We start from the raw sequence: 23,245 nt of genomic DNA, 5'->3' as shown, positions 1-23,245 counted from the left end.
GATCCAGTTTTAGACAATTTGTAATTATGTTTTGAGTTAAATTTACTGAGTCCCTATGCCATACAGAGAACCACAGTAGAATCTGCGCTAGTCTAATGGTATCAACAATGTAGGGTAGCCCCAATTCTGAGTGTAAAATGGAATTAGAATAAGACGACGGGAGGAACACTAGGGACTTAAAAAATCTATCTTAAAGTATTTGAAGAGGGCTGATACGCCCCATTCCCCAAACCCCAGCCCCATATGTGACTGCTGACTTCGTCTTGGCTTGATAAATGTTTTCTAGTGGGTCAAAGGGCCTTGCACCTAACTTTTTCAGAAAGTCTTAATACCTATTAGACTCCTCTCAATTCCTAGAGCTCTTCCCGCAACCAAGTATGCCCAAGTTTGGGTTTTGTCAAATAAAACTCCCACCTATGGAAAGGACTCTACTACTTCTATTTCACGACCGTCCATAAGGAAATGTAGGGGTTTATCACTTTTGCCAGCCCCTCCTATGATGACAAAGGATTTACTTTCATTGACTTTCATATCCAATTAGGCCATGAAAGAAGCGTAGGTGGTTTTAAGTCGTTGGAGAGCTATTCTCGTGCTGGCGATCAACACTGTGTCGTCGGTATAGGCTAGTATTGGCAAACGGTGGTGTCAAATACAGGAACATCCGGGGATGAGTCCGAGAGGGCTGCCTGAACCCCGTTCGTGTTGATGAAAAAAAAGAACGGGGCAAGAACACATCCCTGCCTAACCCCCCTTGCAATTTTAAAGGGGCGGGTACATTTCCCGTTTTTCCCAGGACGAACACAAGAGGTGGCATTGGCATAAAGTTGGCAGATGAACTTGAGGATGGGTGGCTCGATCCCCATCCTCTCCATTATATACCAGAGCTTAGGGTGGCTCACACAATCAAATACAGCTGCTAGGTCCATAAAGGCCCTGTAGATTTTACCACTCTTTGATGGGTATATTTGTCTATAGTTAACTTTAGATTCAGACACTGATCGATAGTGCCCTTTCCCCTTTGGAACCTATATTGCGCATGCATTAAAATTTCCTTTTTTTGGGGACACCCTTCCAACCTGTATAAGAGGAGCTGGCCCTTAAGCTTGGTGGTAGTATCCAGCAGGGAAATGGGCCTATCATTCTGTGGGCTTCCCCTGTCCCATTTTTTGTAAATCGGGAAAAATCACTCTCTGCTTCCATAAGGGTGGCGGACTAACTAAAGCTATGCTGTTACACACATTTGTTAGCAGTGGGGCCCACAGACTTGATTCCCCTGAAAGGAGGTCTACTGGCACCCCAGCCGGACCTGGTGCCCTCACAGGAGTGCAGGCCAGCAACCTTTTTCTCACTTCTATAAGAGAGAAGGACACATTTCCCTGGGGGTTGGAATCTGTGTAAATAGATGATAACACAGGGGAAGTATTAGAGGCAAAGATATTTTCAAACTGTGGCACCCAAAATTCTTAGCCTACATGTGTGTCCAGTGTCAGGCCCTTGGAATCTCTAAAACACAGAGCATTTATTACTTGCCAAAAATCCTTACTATTTCCCATGCTGGCAGCCTGTTCGAGTTCGTCCCAGGCCTCCTCCCTTATATCTCTTTCTCATTTCCTTCGTGCTGTTTTATAATTATTGCGTAGCACTCTTATATGTGCTGCATTTTTTGGATGGATTTTCAGGGCTTTGGTGAGAGCTTTCCTGGATTTAGTGCAGGGGGAATCAAACCAGCGCTTAGAAGTTAAGCTAGACTCTGATTTGTGACAAGTCAGAGCCAATTTTACTTTCCCTACAAGATCTGCAAAGTGTGATACTAATAAAGATGTACAAGTATCTTGCTGCAGACACTTAAAAATATTATCCTGTACGTTCCTTATAATCCCCAGGACCAATCTCCGCTTCTCCATTTGGGCCAATTTTAGTTGGAAGCCATTTTTTGTTGACAGGGTTAGTTTTTCTACGGTCTGGTTCGGCTCTACTTTATTATTTCCTATGCTTATGAATGTGGTTAGTATAGCGTGATCAATAAAGCTTGTGAATAAGTTGTTTACGTCATTCACCTTAATGCTAAAGGGGACAGTAACTAAAATGAAATCAATAGTCGATTCATACTCATTTCACCTGAAGGTTTTCCCTACATGGCCAGAGCTCACTTTATTAACTATTACTATGTCCCTGGTATAACGCATCCTATTTAGACTATTGCCATATTCATTATGGGCAAAGTGAACAATCAGTTTACCCTGCAAATCTTCGAGGCCACAAACACGATCTTTAATGTACTGGCAAAGGTGTATATTAAAGTCACCCTCCCAAATGATGTTAGGTGGTCCACTTTTAGTAGCCTTGTAGAATATATCTATCTCCCTGTCCAACTCAGCTACCACTAAGTGCATATTTCCCCCGAATTCATTATTATAATAGTTAATTAACAACCAGTCACCTTCAGTGGGAGTCACTATGGAAAGCAGATTGAAATGGGTGTCGGGCATTCAACCATCCTTACTTTTAATGAAAGAGTATTAGAAATTAATGTTAGGAGGCCCCCCTTTGCTCTACCGGACACTGATGGTGTTGCAGCTGTCTGGAATGAGCGATAGCCGTTAACAAAGACAGGATCCACGGCCCAAGTTTCCTGCAGGCATGTAATATTGTAGGATTGCCAAAGTTTGTGGGACTGTTCATTACCTACTTTCACGGCAATACCAGCCACATACCAAGATGCTGAACTAACTGAGTGTGTGTATGCCCCATTCATGATGTCAATAGGATTGCAACTCTCTTGGCTGATGGGGTCTGGGCTAACTAGTCTATCCAATCCCGCTTCAGGATTTGAGCCACCTATGGGTAGTCAATCAAAAGCCTCCAGGTCTGACAGGGCGGCATATCTGTTTTCTAAGGTCAGCCCTGGAGGGTTAGTGCTTCCCGCTCTGTGGTTACGTAGTGGACCTTTCCTTGCCTGACCACTCGTGTCATTTCCTCGCGGTGCACAATGATTATAGAAAAACTCCAGCGACACAGGAACTATCCCAGTACCTTTTGGGGGGATTTTGTGTAACTGGGTTAAGAGTGATCTGACCACGTGTGTATTATTAAAATATAGCACCACACAATCACCTGTGAAAGTTTTACAGGTTGTACCTACCCATCCCACTCTCCTTGCCATAATAATTTGATTGAGCAAAGGTCCAAAACCCACTTCCAAATCAATTAAGAGACATGAGAGCCAATAGAGGCGTTTGTACATTAGTTGAGATGTTGTTTCATGCTGTTCCTCCTCCAGGGTAAGTACATTTGCCAGGACCAGTACAAGAGGAGACGCCTCAGGCGGAAGGTGCAGGGCCGAATGCGAATAAATATTTGTCCCCGATTTGAGATTTTTTAAATTCCGGGGGTTAACCCCCCCTCTCCCCCTCACCAGGGCCACCGCTCCATTTCTTATGCCAGATGGAATTGGACCTTCAGGTGCCTTATCAAGGGATGCATTGGTTCGTACTGGGGGCACAAGCTGCCATGGCGATGGTTCATTTTCAGGACAGGGATTTAGTGGTGGAACCAGGCCCAAGTGATTATGTGCAGGAAGTTGGGTGGGGCCCACAGCTTGCCCAGCAGGCCTGGGACACAATGTTTCCATGGGTGTAGGCCACCTGTTCCCCGTGCCTCAATACGAGAAAGTCTCTCCTCGATCTGTGTCAATTTTAATAGGAGCAGATTTAGTAAAATGAACAACTTTTTCCAGACTTTCCCACATAAGGTCATCGGGCTGCCGTGATGACAGGGTCTGGAGCGAAGATGTAGGAGTAACATTTTCCATAGTTGTGTCCTCTTTTATTTTGATTACTCAGGTGGTTCAAATTGGTTTTAGTTTCAGGGGCCCTGCCACCCTGTCTTCTCTTTACTGTTGGTTCAATATTCAGGTCTGTGTGGGAGCGAAGGTCAGACCCCCTGATAGATCCGCACCAATAGCCCGGAAAGAGGACTGGTACTGGAAATATATGGGGTCCAGTGATAAGCGCCACTCTGTCAGCTTAATTACGTGTGTAAAGACACTCGCTGCACGGTCGGGAGCAGCGAACATGCCGCTGGTGCTCCAAAGGCACGCCAAAGGCAAGCCCGTCTGCGCCAGTCTGCGCCTTGACAGCGCCCAACGCCAGTCCACCTGGCCCCTGCGAGCACCAGGACGCCAGACGCCGCTAAAATGCCAACATCCTCCACGCACTCAATGATGGCCGATCCTCCACCTGCTTCCAGGCCACCCCGAAGCTCACCCACGGAACCTTCACCTGCCAAAACTGCAGCTACACCTGCCAGCGCACACCTGCACGTCCTGCCCACCCCACCAAAGCGGACCAAAACCACCACTTTCGTCCACAGCCTCGCTGTCGAACTCTGGGACCTACTGGACTCAACCTCCCCGGACGTCGCTGTCCTGACGGAGACCTGGATGAACCCCTCATCGGCACCTGACGTTGCCATAGCCATCCCGGATGGCTACAAGATCACCCGCAGGGACCGCACCGACAGACCGGGAGGAGGAATTGCCATTGTCCACGGAAATACCCTCAGAATCTCGACGAACACCGACGACACACTCAGCACTGCCTAACACCTGCACTTCCAGATCCACATCAATCCCAACACCACCCTCAGAGGAACCCTCGTGTACAGACCCCCCTGGACCCCAGCCACAGTTCATCAACTCCAACACAGACGCCATCAGCACGCACGCCCTGCCTCCACAGACTACATCCTCCTCGGAGACCTGAACTTCCACCTCCAGAACACTAACGACAGCAACTCCACCACATTACTGGACAACCTCGCCAACCTCGGCCTTAAGCAGCTCGTCACGACACCCACCCACTCCGCCGGACACATGCTCAACCCCATTTTCTCCACCAGCAGACACGTCTCCATCAACCACACCACCGAACTCCACTGGACCGTCCACCATTGCATCCACTTGTCCTTCAAGAAAACCACAGCATACAACCACCAGAAAAAAATCCCCCACCGCAGATGGAACAAGGTCACAGAAGACCAGCTTACCACCACCCTCGCCCGAGACCCACCGACCGACCATACCGACACCAACGCAGCCGCCCACAGCCTCAAGCAATGGATCGAAGACTGCGCCAACACCCTCGCCCCGATCAAGAAACCCACAAACAGACGGACCGACAGAAGAGCCATCTGGTTCATCGCCGACCTCCAGACCTCCAAGCAGACCTGCCAGAGGCTAGAGAAGAAAAGGCGCCAGGAGCAAACGCCGGACAACCATGCAGCCCTCAAGAATGCCAGCCGCAGACACCACCAACTTATTTGAATGGCCAAAAGGACCTCCTTCAAGGAACGCATCGATAACAGCGCACACAATAGCAAAGAGCTCTTCAGCATCGTGAAGTAACTCACCAACGCCAGCTCCAACGACATTCCACCGTCACAAGACCTCTGCGACTCCCTAGCTACCTTCTTCCAACGCAAGATAGCAGACATCCTCGACAGCTTCAACGCCGACAGCCACCGACACCCCAGATTCACCGCCCCCCAGTCACACCAGTTACCTGTTCTCCTGGAACCACGTCAACGTCGAAGACACCATCAAGACCATGAACAACATCCACTCCCGCTCACCATCAGACCCCTGCCCCTACTACATCTTCAACAAAGCGAGCTCCATCATCGCACCCCAACTCCGTAAGATCTTCAATAGCTCATTCGAGACTGCAACCTTCCCGGAAAGCTGGAAACACGCAGAGATCAACGCCCTACTCCAAAAACCCAAGGCAGACCTAAAGGACCTCAAAAACTTCCAGCCTATCTCCCTGCTCCTGTTCCCGGCGAAGCTGATCGATAAGATCATCAACAGACAACTGACACAATTCCTTGAAGAGAACACCATCCTGGACTCGTCCCAATCCGGGTTCCGCAGCAACCACAGCACCGAAACCGCCCTCATCGCCGCCACCAACGACATCAGGGCTCTGCTGGACAATAGCGAAACCGCGGCCCTCATCCTCCTGGACCTCTCGGCCGCCTTCGACACCGTCTGCCACACAACTTGCGCACACGACTCTACAACACAGGGATCTGCGACAAAGCCCTGGACTGGATCACCTCCTTCCTCACCGACAGAACCCACAGATTCTGCCTCCCACCATTCCGATCTGAAGCCACCAAGATCACCTGCGGCGTACCCCAAGGATCATCCCTCAGCCTAACCCTCTTCAACGTATACATGACACCGCTCACCAACATCGTCCAATCACACGACCTCAACACAGTGTCATATGCCGATGACACCCAGTTGATCCTCTCCCTCACCAAAGACCCCGCCACCGCCAAAACCAGCTTCCTCGAAGGGATGAAGGCCATTGCCGAATGGATGAAGAGCAGTCGCCTGAAACTGAACTCGGACAAGACGGAGGTCCTCATCCCCGGTTCCACTCCTTCCGCCTGGGACGACTCGTGGTGGCCAGCCTTGCTGGGAACTGCGCAGACACCCACTGACCACGCACGCACCTGGGGTTCATCCTGGCCTCAACGCTCTTAATGACCCAACAAGTCAACGCCGTCTCCTCCTCCTGCTGCTTCAACACCCTCCGTATGCTTTGCAAGATATACAGTTGGATCTCCACCGAAAACAGAAGGACGGTCACCCAGGCCCTCGTCACCAGCAGGCTGGACTACGGCAACGCCCTCTACGCGGGAACCACGGCCAAACTACAGAAGAGACTCCAACGCATACAAAACGACATCCCCCGCCACAGCCACATCACCGCCCGCCTGAAGTACCTGCAGCATTGGCTTTCCATCAACAAGAGGATCACCTTCAAGCTCCTCATTCACGCTCACAAAGCACTCCACAACGTAGGACCAGCATACCTAAACAAGCGACTCACCTTCGACACCCCCAACCGCCAGCTCCGCTCTGCTGACCTCGCCCTCGCCACCGTTCCACGCATCAACCGAACAACCACCGGCAGATCCTTCTCCCATCTCGCCGCCAAGACATGGAACTCCCTCCCCATTCACCTACGACAGACCAAGGACCTGCTGACCTTCCGGAGACTCCTCAAGACCTGGCTGTATGATCAGTAGCTGCTTCCCACCCCTATCAGCGCCTTGAGACCCTCACGGGTGAGTAGCACGCTTTACAAAGGTTTGATTGATTGAGTACCTCATGAGGATTCCAGACGTTATATGGGGGGCTCAGCCCATCCTCCTCCGGGCTCAACGTGAGCCGCCCCGGCGCGTTCCTGCATGGGGCCCTCGCCGCGGGTTTGCAAGCGCTTTATAAGCGCAGTGTGATCGTGGCTGCAAAGGCTCCTGGTCTTTGGAGTCCCAGTGCAGCAGAAAGAAAACACAGCCCGGGACCATGCGTTGGCGGCTACGCCGGCCGCGGGAGTGCCAGCGCTTTTTAAGCATGGTAGGACTGTGGCAGCAAAGGACCCTGGACTTTGGAGTCCCGGTGCGGCAGAAAGAAAACACAGCCGGGGAACATGCGTTGGCAGCTACTCAATCAATGTCTGCGGTTGCACCACATAGCCCAAACAGGTGCCATTGTTTTGGGAGTGACCCCCTCACCCAGCCACGGATTAGATCCACTGTGAATGTGCCTCATGCCACGTAATTCTGGCAGACCTATGCCCTTGGGTGTCCCAGGAGTTCCAGCGCGGGATGTTGATTATTCCCCCGTTGGCTGTAGGCCTCTTAGAGCCCTCCGTCGGAGCCAGACGGAACTCTGCGCCGTTCTCTTAAATTCTGCCCCAGGGTCTTGGGCTTTATCACGGCTCCCTCCGTGCCTGGCTGCCCACCAGCGTCGGATTGGTAACGCGGGCATTCGGGCAATGCCTGAGGGGCCGGTGTCCGAGTGCTGCTGTGGGCCTCTTTTTTTAGCAGTCTGGGGGGCCATTTGGGCGCTCTCTATTTTTTCGAATACAGCCAGCGGCCCCGTAGGTGTCTGAGTGGCCTTTCTAGAGTTAGATTGGCGCTCATTACCTCCGTTTAGCAAGAGGTGTCACTCCCTTTGTCTTGCTGGCCGGCCCATTAATGTTTGCACCAGGCGGGCAACTAGAGCCAAATTTCGGGGGGAGGGGGGCTGTAAAATATTTCGGGGGAGGGCTAATTCTTCCAACCACAGACAGAGTGGCTGTAAGAATGGGTGAACACAACAAAAGCCTCACTTACAATTAATGGTCTTTTAAAGACCTGTTAAGTACGGGTGCGGCTGTAATTACTGATGCTCGCCAGCTCGCAAAGACGTGTCAGCCCGGGCTGACACACACGACGGGGGGTGGGGGGGCTGGCTGAAGCCCCGTGAGCCCAATGGGTGTTGCGCGCCTGGTGTGCACATACCGAGTGGTGGCAGGGGGCCTGAGCAGAAGTGGCCTAACGTGTTTCACCACTGTAAACTTAACGCATGCATTTTTTTACCCCTCCCTCCTAAAGTTTTTTTTTATAAGATTACGCCAAACAGTGATTTGAGGAGTGATTATGCAAATGTGGGCCTATTTTTTTTTCTCCGTGTCCGGGCCGATTTTCAATCCCAATCCAACCCTGCTGCCCACTGATGCCGCTCTCACCTGTGAGTGGGTCACTGCTCGTCCTCCGGGCAGGTCGTCTGATTCCGGGGCTTCCACTTTTGTTTTTCGCTGCTATCACTTCTCCCGGTCTCGGCTGCGGGCCCCTGATGGCTTCAGGCATCTCGGTTCGTCCCGCACTTCCTGCCCCGGGGACAGGTCTACACCCAGGTCAGGACAATCACCTCGCAACCGTAGCAGGGGCGGCGGATCTTGTATTTCTTTTCCCCACACAGTGTCACTTGATCAACTCAGCTCCCCCATCCCGCTGCGTCACACCAGCAGCGGCCCTCAGAAGCTGCGTTCACCTCCGACCAGTCTGACCACCAATCAGGCACCCACACTCAATTCAACGTGCAGGAAAGACCTGCAGCAGTGCTATAGGAATGCAGTGAGGGGTGCAGTGACATTGCTTCGCGCAATAAACAGACCACGCGTAAAAGGACATTTTATTAGACCAGGCTGCGTAATCTATACATAACAATCAACAGGTAAATAACCTCAAACCCCCACTCACACTCCCCTCTCATTCGTTTCACCCGTTCCACCTCATCACAAACCCCTACAAGCTCCATACCATACCTTATTCCTGCCCATCAATCACTTGTCATCCAGCCCGCTCCTTGCGTCCTTCCAGTCATGCCTCTATCCGCCATTCGAACTCCCCCCACCCCCCCCCCAAGGGATGGGTGTGCCCGCTCTTGACCCCCCTGTCCCTTCAAAGTACCGCCTAAAGCAGCTCTGGCCTAAACTGGCAACGCCATGGACCAACACAAAACCGCACCTCCAACTGCCGGGTGGGTGGGTGGCCTTTCTTTCTACCCTCCCGATGGTGCCAGGCGCAGGAAGAGGAAGTTCCCTTCCTCCCCTGCGCCTATATACCCACCCCCTAACTCCTCCCCTTCCCCTGCCTGTCCTATCCTGCGCGAAAGACCCCGGGGGAAGACTAGTCTGCGACTGTGCTTCCCCCGGGGCCCGGCAGTCTGCCATAAGGGGCAACCACAGAGCGCTGTGCAGTGGGCACACTTCAGTCTGATATGGGCGCAGTGCTGTGTGCAGGAAGGACGTACATTCTCTGCAGTGCATAGGGCATGCAGTTCATAACTCTGGGCAGAAGCGGTGTCCCACGGTACTTGCATCCTGCAGCAAGGCTTGTTGCAATGTCAGAAGGTTGCAGTACAATGTTCGGTAGAGCTAACCTTGGTTGCAGGAGGGTGCATTCGGGAAGCCCAAGATGCAGGGAAGGCCTGCTGTAATGCGATAGGACGCTGTGCGGTGTGCAGGAGAGCTGAGCAATCCCTGCAGTGATTCAGTGTAAGATGATAATTGCTCACAGGAAGGAGGAGAGTAGCCATGGAGAGCTGCCAAGCAGGGATGTAATTTCACGGGGGTGGTGTTTGGAGTGTAACACCCCTGAAGAAAGTTGATTTTTGACTTGGTACTCGAGTCTGGGGCACTTAGAGTCGGGTCTAATATGTCTGTGCCCATTTTGCTCATCATCCTGGTTTCACTTTAAGGTTTTAAATTGCTCTATTTTTGGATCAGGAACATAAATATGTACAGTGACTGGTCCACCAAAAAAGTTGAAAATCTGCACCCACAGAAGCCCTCCTTTAACTAAATTTGTTGTAAAGGCATGTGTGGTAAAGACGCAGTCATTGTTAGGACAACATTGTTAAGACATGCGTGGTTTGGGATTCGTTCTGTCATACAACCATGCTATGTCACTCTCCAGTTTCAACGTATGTTACTTCCAATCGAATATCAAAACGGTGACGGGATGAATGCTTGCACATGGTCTAAGCACTAGCAATCCTTTAGGGTAGCATTGCAAACCATTGTTTTCTCTCTCTGTGCCACTGTAGACAGAGGGCCCGATTTAGGGGTCGGCAGACAGAGTAAAGGTAGGCAGGGTGTTGGGGAACTCTACTGCTTTTACTCCATCTGCCAAGTTTAGAGATGGCCCACAGTCATCTCTATACATTGGCAGGAGCCACCGTCATGTCGGTTCCAGTCAACGTTGGAAATGTTTGACAACCGCTCTGTGAAACATGACAGCTGGCCTTCAAACTTTTCCAAAGTCTTTTATTTTTACGAAAACAAACTACCAAAGCAGGAGTTTGCTTAACACCTTGAACGCTATGGGGATTTTTCTCCTGTGCTGGGATTCAACAGATACCACTATTCATGACGAGCTGGGCTCGTCATCAGCGTAGCAGGAGGCTACTGCATGACGAGCCCAGCTCGTCATGAGCGTCGAAGGGGTTAAAAAAAAAAATATATAATAATATTCTTGGGTGAGATGGACAGTAAAAGAAAAAAATGTATCCGACCATCCACTCTAAATAGGGCAGCAGTCAGGTAGCTTACCTACGATGCACCTACCCCATCGGGCTGTTGCAGGAAGTTTTTCACTGACTGGAGAAACTTTACTCCATCAGCGTAAAACTTGCGATCTGCCCGGCTCAAAATTGGGCAGACAGAGCTTGATTTGGTGGAGAGGGTACTCGCAATGGAGTACCTGTCTGCCAAACTCTAAATCGACTCCAGAGGCCCAGTTGACGCAAATCAGTATTCAACCTGAGCCTCATGGGAACTGTCCATCCCGAGCCTTGGTCACCTCATCCATTCATCACGAGGCCCACTGCTTTTTTAGGTGGGAAACTTTAAATTCAAACCCGCCGAATCTCCAGGACTAAGCTACGCCCCTGCTGCCAAGTGCAAAGAAGGCCTGCTGCAATGTGCTCAGGGGCTGCAGTTTGAAGCGCAAGGCAAGAGAGAACTGTGCATTCTGTGCATTGAAGAGTCGGTGTATAGCATTGAGAGAGGACCGGATGGGAAGGACTACAATATAAGGGAAGGTCTGCTGCAGAGCAGCCTGCGCCTACCTTGCATTTTCCCGGCACTTAACAGGAATAAATGTTCTAAGGAAGCCTGGTCGATGTGTGTGATGGGAGGGGGCACAGTGCGGCTGTCGACTGATACAAGATGAATTATTGATCCTGCCCCACGGGGTTCATGCAACAATCATCCTCAGGTTCCTTTTCTCGCTTCATAAAATCAAATAAACGCAATTTAAAGGATGGAGGAAGTGATAGATGATAAATCTTCGGTGGGTCCTCTGGGGTGGATAGAAAAGACAGGGGAGAGGGATGGGTGGCATAAAGAAGAGACCTAAAAGAAAGAATGAGAAAGTGAAAGATGAGAACTGAGAAAGCAAAGAGAAAGGCAGAGGCGTAGCAAGAGCAGCGGGTCCCCAACGAAAGCAAGGCATGCCACCCCTCACCCGGTGGGAAGTTAAAGAGTCATAATCAGGATGGAGGGGCCCCTCAGAGTCCTGGGTCCCAGTGCCAACGTAGATGCGGCACCAAAAAGAGTTGCAGGTGTACTGGTCCCTGGGGAAAGGCACAAACTCATGGGGAAAGAAAGAGAAGGAGACAATGAGAGGAGGATGGGAAAGATGTAGGCCTAGATGAAATGTAAATTAAGCTTGAATAAACTCACTTAATTTCGGAAATGTTGCATTGCGTGGAATTACGCCATTAAGCCAATTCGCATGCCATTCGTGGCAACAAATTTACTGCAAATAGCACTACTTGCTATAAACATTTTCTGCGAACGTATAGGAAAAAGAAAACGCAAGTGGTTGTTGTTCGCAATGCATCCTTGCCCCAAAAATAACCAGTTGGCTAGTGAGGCAGACCTCAGAGCTGGAGGGGTTGTTTATGCAGCTCTACACACAGGGCAAGTGAAGGCAGAATGGACGTGATCTGGAAAACAGGAAAGAGATTGTGTCGGCTTAGCCAAGAGGTAGATAAGGAAAGAATAGGAAGTAGGAAAGGGGAACACATGGGCAGAGGGCGGTGGGGAGTATGAACTTGACCGAGATTAAGGCATAAAAAGAAAAAAAATGTAGTAGGACACCAGGGAGAAGTTCGGAGTGGGAGGAGTCCAAATGCATAGGGGAATGAACATCACTTAGAGCAGCTCTAGAGTAATCTCAAACAGCACCTAGCACAACATAAAAAAAGCACAAACATTAGCACTGCCTCCTTTTCTCTTGTGGTAGCATAGACTTGTCAGGGTGAAACCGGGCTTGGGTTGCTTGTGTTCTGGTTTAGTAAGGACCTGACCTGGCAGTTCGGGCAGACTGATGAGAATGGAACACGGTAAAGACCGATTTGCATATGGCTGGGTCCAAACTGAGGTGGCACAGTAGGCAAAAAAACAATGGGTTGGAATGCTACCCGAATGACTGCCAGTGGTTAGACTTATTGCAAGCAATCCTCCCATCACCTTTGTGTTTGTTTGAGGAAGCAAGAACACAACACTGAGAAAACTAAGAGAGCCTGACTCCAGCTCGGTGTACTAAAGAAAGCAAACAACTTCTCCAAGAGAGCGACTTCTGAATCGCTGTTTCTGACCTCAATGTCGCATCTGGATGGTGACAGTGCCCTGCTCCATGGCATGCCCAAAATCCACACTGACTCCAACATTAAGGGTACTCTACATACAGCAAGATACATCATGGTCCTGAAGAAAGAGGACCACATCACAATCACCTGATTGAACTCCACCCGCAACCCTTGCCACCACGCAACATCTTCAAAACCAGGTGCACCATCTACTAAGCAATCGCAATCCGCACCCCTGTCCATCTAGCTGACAAGTTCATAATCTCAGCTGACTCCAAGCTCACTTGCAGTCAGGAGACTGTCAGACCAGATAACATGTTAAAAAAAGAAAAAAGCAAGCACAGACCTTCATCTATGTACCCCGAAACTAAAACAACATCCATGAATTCATCAGGACCGCCACAATCCTGCTCCAGTTTAGGGAACAACTGAAGATGCACCTTTTTTAAAGACCACTATATAAAGATACACTAACAGTGCATGTTTAGACTTAAAAATACAGCTTCAGCTTCAATCACGGGAGGACTGTATTTTTTTTCTTTGAACATGTAACACATGCTGCAGGCTTTGGGCTGGATTCTCTGTATGCATATACCATATACTTACAAAAAACCTAGGTCCAGCTGTCCACCAATCACAGTGCGATTGACTATATAGTTAACCACTAATTCAAAGAAACTGGAGCCATTCCAGAACTTCCATTCCTCTAGGAACCTAGCAGGATCCTCACCTGAAATGGAGGAGTGGTGGGGATTAAAATTCAAGAATTTCACCCAACCCCTATACCATATGCAACTGACCCCCATGACAAATGACCCAATCACCTTTTGTAGATGATCTCTTGCCAGGTGAGTGAACAGAGTGAAACACCGAAGGAGATGAAAAACTACAACAGGCCCTTAGGTAAGAGGAAATAAGGGAACGGCGCTTTATCAAGGAGGTAGATCAATGCAGATCATTTTTGGAATCAGCGAACCATTGAGAACAGAAAGTGCTCCGCTCTCTGAAAGTAATCCGTCTGCAGTCCCGCCCACTTCTGACTTCTGCTTAGTTTGTTGCGGCACAGTTAAACTTGGATTTACAGCCGATATTAAAGTGTGATAGCTGATGCAGTGGTGTAAGGATTATTGAGTCACTTGAACAGCAGATGTACATCATTGCAGCAGTAAAGTCAACATGACCCTTGCATGCGAAATAGGCAAAGGAGGGCGAGATGCAAACAATTTGTGATACATTACAAAGGCTGACATTTGCAATTTTTTTTAATTGATTTTAACAAACACAGAACATTGGTAAGGCAATGAAGCCAGAGAACGAGAGGACTATACCCAGATCAGATGCATTTGAACCCCAATTGTCCTTAGTTGATTAATTACAGCCTTAAGTATTTAAATCAATGCTCTGTTATAACTCAAAATCCGTGCTAACTAGTTATTGCATATTTTGTATCTGGATTATGTAATGCCCGAGTAATTATATGTATAAAATGAGTTGGAAGGGTCTATTATGACCTTATGTGAAGTGCTAGCAACAAATAAAAGTATCAGACTCTGGAAGCTATGGAAGTTAAAGGAATGTAATGTACTGTCCATCTTTCGGCCATTGCTTTTTTAGTAGCCATTTTCAGGCTGGATTTTCTCATAAAAAATATATATATAGTCGTTACAGGTTTTGAAGTACACAAAGGTGACATTCAGTTTTTTTGCACCAGCTGCTTCTTTTGTTTTATGTATGATTTAGCACTTTTTTTTAAGTGCAAAGCGGACACAAGGCCATACGTCACACCAAATTATAGCTCAAAATGGCAGATTTTGACTCTCAACTAATTTCCCTAAAATTTCACATAATTACACAAAAAGAAACAAATTTCACACACCCTCACTCAAAGACTCATGGAAAAGATGGACCCTTGAGAATGACATTGTTTGGGGCGTCCCCCAGACGGTCCAATTCAAAGGAGTGCTGGAAGTAGCCGCCTGTCCAGTTAGGCATGTCATTTTAAAGTATTGGCCTCTTTACAGTCGACATTTTACCATGCAGTTCTGACTGTAGTCATTTTGTTGAATCTCTCTTGAGAGAACATATGACCTGACTTCAAGGCATTACATATGGACATTATATAGACAGCGTGAGACACAGCAGATGTCTATGATCATATAGAAGAACAAAGCGGGAATGGTCACGTGGAATCGGGACATGCCATGGAGGGATAGTGAAGTAGGATAGTTGTAGGATACTTTGGTTATGGCAAGGGGACAGCACTTCTTGCCATAAATGGCAGGGTAAATGGTAAGCTAGGAAGACTCTACAGCCCTGCTTCTTTTCTAGGCCTGGGTAGAGTTTGTGCAGAGTTCCGCAAGCAGTGGAGTGCATTGTGTCACACCATTCGTGCTGATTTTTTACGCTGTGTGTCCCGAGCTTTAAAATCAGTATGAACTGCACCATGCGCAGTGCAAGAGGGCGCTGCTTCTTTCTCTCGCTCGAGTAGATGTTCTATTCGAGTGGCAGATTCTTCAATGCGAACGGAAGGTTTCTCAATGCGAGTGGTAGCGACCATTCCTGACCGCCCATGTTGAGAAATCTCACCGGAAGGTGGTCTGGAGTACGATTTTCCTTACGCACACTCGCAAACAACGTTGGCGAGCAAGGAAAAACCTCAGCTGGGCAGAGTTTTGCAGAACTCAGCATGCTACGCAAAGTGCAATTTCACGGCCAAGCCTATTCTTTTCCCAAAACTCTTCTCATGCATCTAATCATTCCACTCTACTGGCTCCATGTCTTCAGTTTGTTAAGTGTCTGTTCCCTCAATGGCACATCCAGATCAAGTTACACTCGCACCTCACTAGACAACAAGAGTACACATTAGACGCAACCTCACCGCCATCACACACTCAGCATGTATCCAAGCCACATAGCTGGCTAAGCATCGGTACATGCACTCAAGGTATATTGACATATCGGTCTCTGCCCAGAAATGTAGATATCAACTGTTGTGAGGAGGTTAACAAACATCATACACCCAAACGCAGATAGAATGGCATAATGGATAAGGATGCCTTGAAACATAACCAACTGCCGATCAAAACAACCAGTGGGGTTGTTTGGCGCACACCCATCCACATAATGCTCTTCACAGATCCATTACAGGATCAAGCCAGCTGCTACTGTATATAATCCATCACAAAAATAATACTTCCCCAACCTTGACCAGCAGCAATTCAATCGGACTCGCCTTTAAACAATGGAAAGCACACCAAGCTACAATATCAACCAAACACTTTGTTCAAGAAAGGACATGATGTTCAGACACCCCAAGCCCCTTGGGACCATACACATAGTTGCAACGTCCAGGTACTCGGTACTTTACACCTTCATGCTCATTTGCTCCCAATAACCCTTGATCCGGACAGTGACATTTTAGTTTGGTTTATGCCACCAAGCGACATCTTTGGTGTATAGGTGATGGAACAATATTCTGCCTTTTTACTTCTGTAACAGGCGCCTCTCTCCCTAACCTTTAATATCATTATCCTATACCTTCCTCTTCAGGCTCTTATTCCTCTTACCCCTCTTGCTTCCCTTCTCATCTCCCTGCAATCCCTCTATTCTCATCTGCCTACTCTCCCTACTCGTTACAATTCCTTCTCTGTTCCACTTGCCACTTTTTAACTTTTACTTTTACCCTTTCCTCCTCTTTCCGCAGTCTTTCTTTCTGCATCTCATTTCTCTCTCCTCCTTACTTCATCACCCTTGATCTCTCTTCAGTCTGTCCACCTCCCAACACCTCTCATTACTCTTCTCTCACTCTCTTAGTTTATATTTCCATATCCTTCACCAAGATTCAGCTGATCGCACGGGAGGTTCGTACATTTGCACTGTAAACTTTCAGATATACTTTTCGTTGCCTTCCTGGAACCAGATGAAGAGCTCTGCAGCAGATGCATCCCCAGAGGGCATAGTTCCCTGGCACCCCTGCCAGGTAGGTTGGTCCCGCATGCCAGGTTTCCTTACCTTAATGCACCTCGTCTTAAGAGAGTGCAGCCACTGCCAGGAGATCTGGCAGTGGCTGCACTCTTTCAATACATACTATTGTCTGCCATTAATACCTTGAACTTCCCTAAATTACTGTTATAGATCTGTGAGGCTTGCAGTGTGTTTTTTACTGCTCGCAAGACAACCAGTCATTCAATAAGTCCATCACACCAACATGACTCACTAGATACAACCTCTGGTTCCAACATGCACATAACAAAGGCCCAAGCTATATCGTTGGCTAAACATTTGCCACATCAAAGGCACATTCAGATTTAAGCAATACTTAAGCATCATCCTACAAAACAGAACACATCACCAACTGGCACTATCATGTTCACAAAATGGATCCATGTCTTCAGTTTGTTTAGTGTCTGTTCCCTCAATGGCACATCCAGATCAAGTTACACTCGCACCTCACTTGACAACAAGAGTACACATTAGACGCAACCTCACCGCCATCACACACTCAGCATGTATCCAAGCTACATTGCTGGCTAAGCATCGGTACATGCACTCAAGGTATATTGACATATCGGTCTCTGCCCAGAAATGTAGATATCAACTGTTGTGAGGAGGTTAACAAACATCATACACCCAAACGCAGATAGAATGGCATAATGGATAAGGATGCCTTGAAACATAACCAACTGCAGATCAAAACAACCAGTGGGGTTGTTTGGCGCGCACACCCATCCACATAATGCTCTTCACAGATCCATTACCGGATCAAGCCAGCTGCTACTGTATATAATCCATCACAAAAAAATACTTCTCCAACCTTGACCAGCAGCAATTCAATCGGACTCGCCTTTAAACAATAGAAGGCATACCAAGCTACAATATCAACCAAACACTTTGTTCAACGAAGGACATGATGTTCAGATACATCAAACCTCTTGGGAACAATCACATAGTTGCAACGTTTCATGCAAATGCTCAGAATATTGTAAAACATATAACATACCACAAAACTAAGTTTAAAATGTAATATTTACCAATGGATATGGGTGAAGTTTGTTTAAAATGCCATCGTCTTCATTCTTTGTGTAAAATGTCTACATGAGATAGTGCCAGGGGAGCAGAGCAGAAGACGTCTTCTGTGTGGTGGTGCTAGCTGAGACAACCTGCAAGAAAAATTGTAAACAGTCAAAGCACTAAAACGGAAAGATATCAGTGTAGTCTCCCTGCTCTGTTTGTCAGGCATCAGTGTCCAGGACAAGGACAAATGTCTCTACACTTTCCAGCATCCATTGATTTTGCCCTGTTCTTCAAGACATCCTTCTCCAGACCTTACAATATAATGAAACATTCCCTTGATAACTTACATTTCTTTTTTTTGTAAACATGTTTTATTATTTCTTAACAGGTAAACCGTAATGTATCAAGTAAGGCCACAGAGAACATTTCTACATATCGAATCCATTTAACAGGGATCCTTCATCCATAATTATATTGGACAGTAACTGTAGATCAATTCGATCCACATACATGCATTGGCTTATCAATTGTTGATATCGCCCTCCTCTCCCCCGTCCCCACCTGCCCCTCTCACATCTCCGAATAATACAGGATGGACTCTCAGGAGGTCGTTTGCCCTACTTACACCTAGAAGACTGCTCTAGTCCTTGCGAACCCTTGATCATTTACATAGCACATTCTCTTTCTGCAACATTGTTTAAAGACCCTTTCAACACAAAACATGGCCATTCTTAGGGGATTCCACTAAAAAGTTTTGCTTTTTTTCCTCCTGGTTTTTGCGGATTCTCTTTTCGTGGCCTTTGGAATCTGGGCGCTTTCTCACTGTAATGCAATGTGAGAGCTTGCATGCCCCTCCTACCCATGCTAGGAAGTGGTGCTTAATTGATTAGTTTAGGTGCGATACCTGTGAATACCCTGTAACAAATTACACCACATACTCACTCGAGGCAGGTACTGCACTAGTTAATGGTGGGATGCAGCACCGATTGTGCCACCCACCAGAATAGCCTTTCAAACATTTATCAAGCCTGTAATTGCAAGCCTGTGGGTGTGCAGTTACTACTATGCTCGGGTTGACATTTTTAACTCATTAGCCAACCCTTAGTGGGCTTTACACTACCACTAGAGCACCATTAGGGTAAGCCCAGAGAGGAAGAGCAAGTGGTAGGTGAAAGGCAGGGCAGGTGCACATAGGTGTTCCCTGCCCAGGTAGTGAGGAACCCCCATGAGGGTTCCTCCTACCTAGGTGGTGGACTCATCCCATGGGACAACACCAGGGGTTTGCGGATTCTATTTTAGTGGCCTTAGGGCTATGGGCACTTTCCCACTGTAAACGTAGTGTGAAAGTGTGCATGCCCTTCTACACACATTAGGAATTGGTACTTACCTGATGTTTTAAACATGCTTCAAGCCTGCCATTGATGGATACTTCTGAAGAAGCCATACTACTGAAACTGCTCCCTTATTTCGGGATTGTGAAACAGGCGCTCATGGTTTGCATCAGTTGTGTGAATCCAGATTTTAGTCAATACTTAGACACACTGGTCAGTTATAAAGAAACATATCACAAGTATTTTTATCGGTTTATCGGCCTGTCTGTGCGCACTTGCACATTGAAGTTTTTTTTTTTTTTATATTTCTTTTTTTTAAGACAAGGCATCAAAAATAAAGACATAGTACGGAGGAGACACTCTCCCCTATTGCACACCATCACATCAAGAGAGGGAAGGGGTGGGGGGAAGCAGGGAACAGGGTATATAGTTATAGAACAATCACGGGGAGGTAGGAACATCAATGGGAGAATCAACGGGTGACACACAAATTTCCCCTCACATTTGAGGTTTTTAAACATGTGTCGTGCCTGCCACTGTAGGCCTGTGTGTGTGCAATTGCACTTATGCTTAGTTTGGCCTGTCTAAACGACTGGCCAATCCTGAAGGGACCTTTCACTACGACTATATCACCACTGGGCAAGTAAGTTTTATAAAAAAAGTTTTCTAAAACGTGCCAGCTCCAACAGGCATGCGCATATTAAATAAGGCACACACACTACATTAAGCTTCAGTAGCTTAAAGCTGTATATCTTTTACCAAGACCAGGTTCAAGAATGAGCCCTTTAGAGATGGTATTGAGAATTTAATTTTCTTTTATTGCAAACTGCCCATTATTTTTTTTAATGAGTTCTAAGTTTTTGGAGTTTAGTAGATTAATTGAAGACAAATTGTTGGGCTGCACCCTTATAATAAGGGTTTCTTAGGACTTCAAGGTGCATTTCAAGATATACTGCTCAATACTAAACCCCGTGAACCGAGCAAGTGTGGATCTGGATTGGGTGAAGCTTGAGCTACACTTTCAGGCTGTGGCTCCCTGAGCACTGATGGTAATCGTTTGGTTCTCTTGGCTATAGTTTGCATTCAAAAGGTCAATTGCAGCCTCTATTACACACCACAGTATGCGACTATCAGGTAGAAAAAATGCAACTATTCTTCCATCACATTCCATTGTAAGTATCATCTTTGGTGTTTTACTGAATCATTATTTTGTAAATGGTATGTAATGGATTTTTTTGCAGAATAGGGCATAAAACGTACTCCTACTGAAATTAATCACACTACAGATTCTGGCAAATTTGTATTGAAATAGGGTAGCTAGGCTTTAAAAGCTGTAAGTGCTGCAAGCATGTCCAGTTTAAAATTCTTAGGTTTTTGTCTCAAGTGCATCTGTGAAAGAACTGAAGCAATCCTAACTGAGACTGGCCCATGTGTGAGACCTATGTGCCAGTGAGGAATTATCAATTTCGACCTTTTCGGGCAAATCATGATTTGTTGGAAAGTCATCATCAATTATTAATGATCATATTTTAAATTTAATTTTTTTACTTACATATTTCACCATAATTGGTAAACCAAGCTAATCAGCAACTAGCAGAAGCTACTATCAGGTTGATTGCTTTCGAATGATAAGAGTAAGCATAAATCACCCTGTCACCGATTTGCTGGTGAACACAAATTAATCGTTATAAGGAGTGAAACTGGGACTCCTAGTCAAAACCAGAGAATGTGGGCATTCATTTGAGTGAATCCCCCATCTTATCTAATAGCCCGCATGTCACCCATGTCACTGTGTTTCCTGTCAGCTAGTGTCACACTTCATCTCGTACAAGTCAAAGAATGAATGAAAGTTAGAATGACAGTGAGAAACCGAAAGATGGCTGGGATGTGAATATCCAGAAATGTACTGTCACCTCTAATGTACTTTGTGGCTTTCTTCTTAGGTGATCTAATTTCAGCCGTTTAGATTCTCTTAAGTACTATAAAGAGAGGAGAAGTGTTCACTAGAACAGAAACCCCTTTTAAGCTTTCCATTCATAGACAATCCTCTTCCTATTTAACTCAGCAATTTGGAGGAGATTTGTATCATCAAGTCTTCCAGAAAAAAGTGAGTTCTGGGTTTTACTGCTGGATTTTTGTCATTTTGGACTTGTTTAAATTCATGAAATAATACTTTATTCTTTTTAACTCTGTTGTGGGCTCATTTTGTAATGTGTTTTCACTGGGTTGCCGTTTGAAGTGTTGTACAAATACTTTACACAGTACCTCCGAGTTAGCCTGTCTGTTCTGTGCCAAGCTACCCGAGGGTTGAGCACAGGTTCATTTAGGGTTTGCTTGTGACTTCAGTCTGAGAAGAATTGTGGTTGATGCTCAACCAGTAATACAATTAGCTATCCAGTAAACCTTCTCCATTGCTAGGTCTCCAGATTGGCTTAGGACAGGTAAAGTGGAAGGAAGAAAAGAGTTTAGAGCGCTAAAGTTTTTGAACTTTTGCACTTGCTTCAGAAAGTGATTTGCAACAGTGATGTCATGTCCTAAGAGGTTAGGTGCCTCTGTTGTCTTGAGGTACCAAGGGACCTGAATTCGGATTCCAGTCTGCAAGACCTAATAATCAATACTTTTTACGTGCATTTTTCTTCTCAGGGAGGGAGAGAATACGCTTCATTGAAAGAAAAATCCTCTGTTGTCTATTGGTAAGATAACATTGCCATTCTAATTTCCAGTAACACAACAATAAGTGTTTTCTTGGTCTTTAGCCAATCAGCAACAAACCAGATAGGCTCCCGTGCTACCCCAGAACATTGCCAGCTTGGAGATGAAATGAACCGCAATACGCTGTGTTTAGGCAGCAAGGATTTAGAGCAGTCCTAGTTCGTCGGTGCTTTACACAACATTAATTATTAGTGTTCTAGACAATACTAACACAAGTGCACCTGAGTTATTACATTGGATAAGGTTGTGGATAGTTTACCATTTTTGCAGCAAATGATCTTACATGGGAATTCTCTGGTATTTTAGCTTACTATCTCTGATGCCCAACTCAGTTGGGAGGTTAATGAACTAAAGGCACCTAGACCTGGTCTGCAGAAGAGACAGAGCTTTAAGACAATTACACCCAACTTCGGCAGTGAAGTTTTCATTTAACTTGCCCCTAATTTAAAATAGCTTTACAGAGGGCTTTGAGCATATCCATCAGGGACATTTTGGGAAATTAGTGGTGAACACTGGGTTTTAAACATTTTAGGACTGCAACAATCATGATCACTAAATAGAATTTAAATGTTATTTTACAGGGGAAGTTCCTACAATGAATTTCTCTATAAGGCGGTGACAAAAGATGGATAGTTCAATTACATTTGAACAAAAGCTCCAGTCAAAACTGCTTGGACTTGAAACATGCTCCAGCACTGGAATACACCCCTTGCAGTTATAGGCAGGTTGTACAAAAGGAGCTGCACAAAAGAAGCCCTTCGTCAGACATCGACTAGCAAGACTGGTGGGCATTACAAAGGATAGGCGATTGTGTGAGCCTGGGATGGGTCCATTTGAGGCCTGTGGCTTGGTTGAGGACACGTAATCCAAGTAGTGCAGCTGTAGATGGTCAGGCAGCAGCACTGCCTCTAAGCCTCAGCGTGGTGGTTTAATAGTTTGCATCTAGGATCCTGCTCTGTGGTAACCTGTCTTTTTGATGCGGTTTCCATGGTACCTCCCATCTGGATGATACAGAGTCCTCCACTTCTGGCATTCTCCTCTTTTTCACGTGCAGTAGACTCCTTGCATAACATACTCAAGGTGGCTCCCTCTATGTGCCTAACATTGCTTGGACAAACATGCACTTTTCTGAGTGGCAAATGTAGAAAGCATGGAAAACCTACCACGCATACTAGAAATGGAAAACATTTACTTG

The 23,245-nt window shown here is 46.8% G+C and overlaps 1 protein-coding gene across 4 annotated transcripts in view; it reads right to left on the bottom strand.

The window, feature by feature from the left end:
• Positions 1-23,245, bottom strand: part of TMEM63C (transmembrane protein 63C) — a 739,018-nt gene that overhangs the window by 579,914 nt on the left and 135,859 nt on the right. For all 4 annotated transcript variants that reach the window (XM_078659954.1, XM_078659953.1, XM_078659951.1 and 1 more), the window contains one exon: positions 18,025-18,153. The gene's annotated coding sequence lies outside the window, so the exon portion shown is untranslated. The remainder of the gene's footprint in view (positions 1-18,024; positions 18,154-23,245) is intronic.

Source organism: Lissotriton helveticus, chromosome 9 (assembly GCF_964261635.1).
Source record: "Lissotriton helveticus chromosome 9, aLisHel1.1, whole genome shotgun sequence".
Lineage (NCBI taxonomy): Eukaryota > Metazoa > Chordata > Amphibia > Caudata > Salamandridae > Lissotriton > Lissotriton helveticus.
The sequence above is the reverse complement of the archived record's forward strand: the minus strand, read 5'-3'. Positions and strand labels throughout refer to the sequence as shown.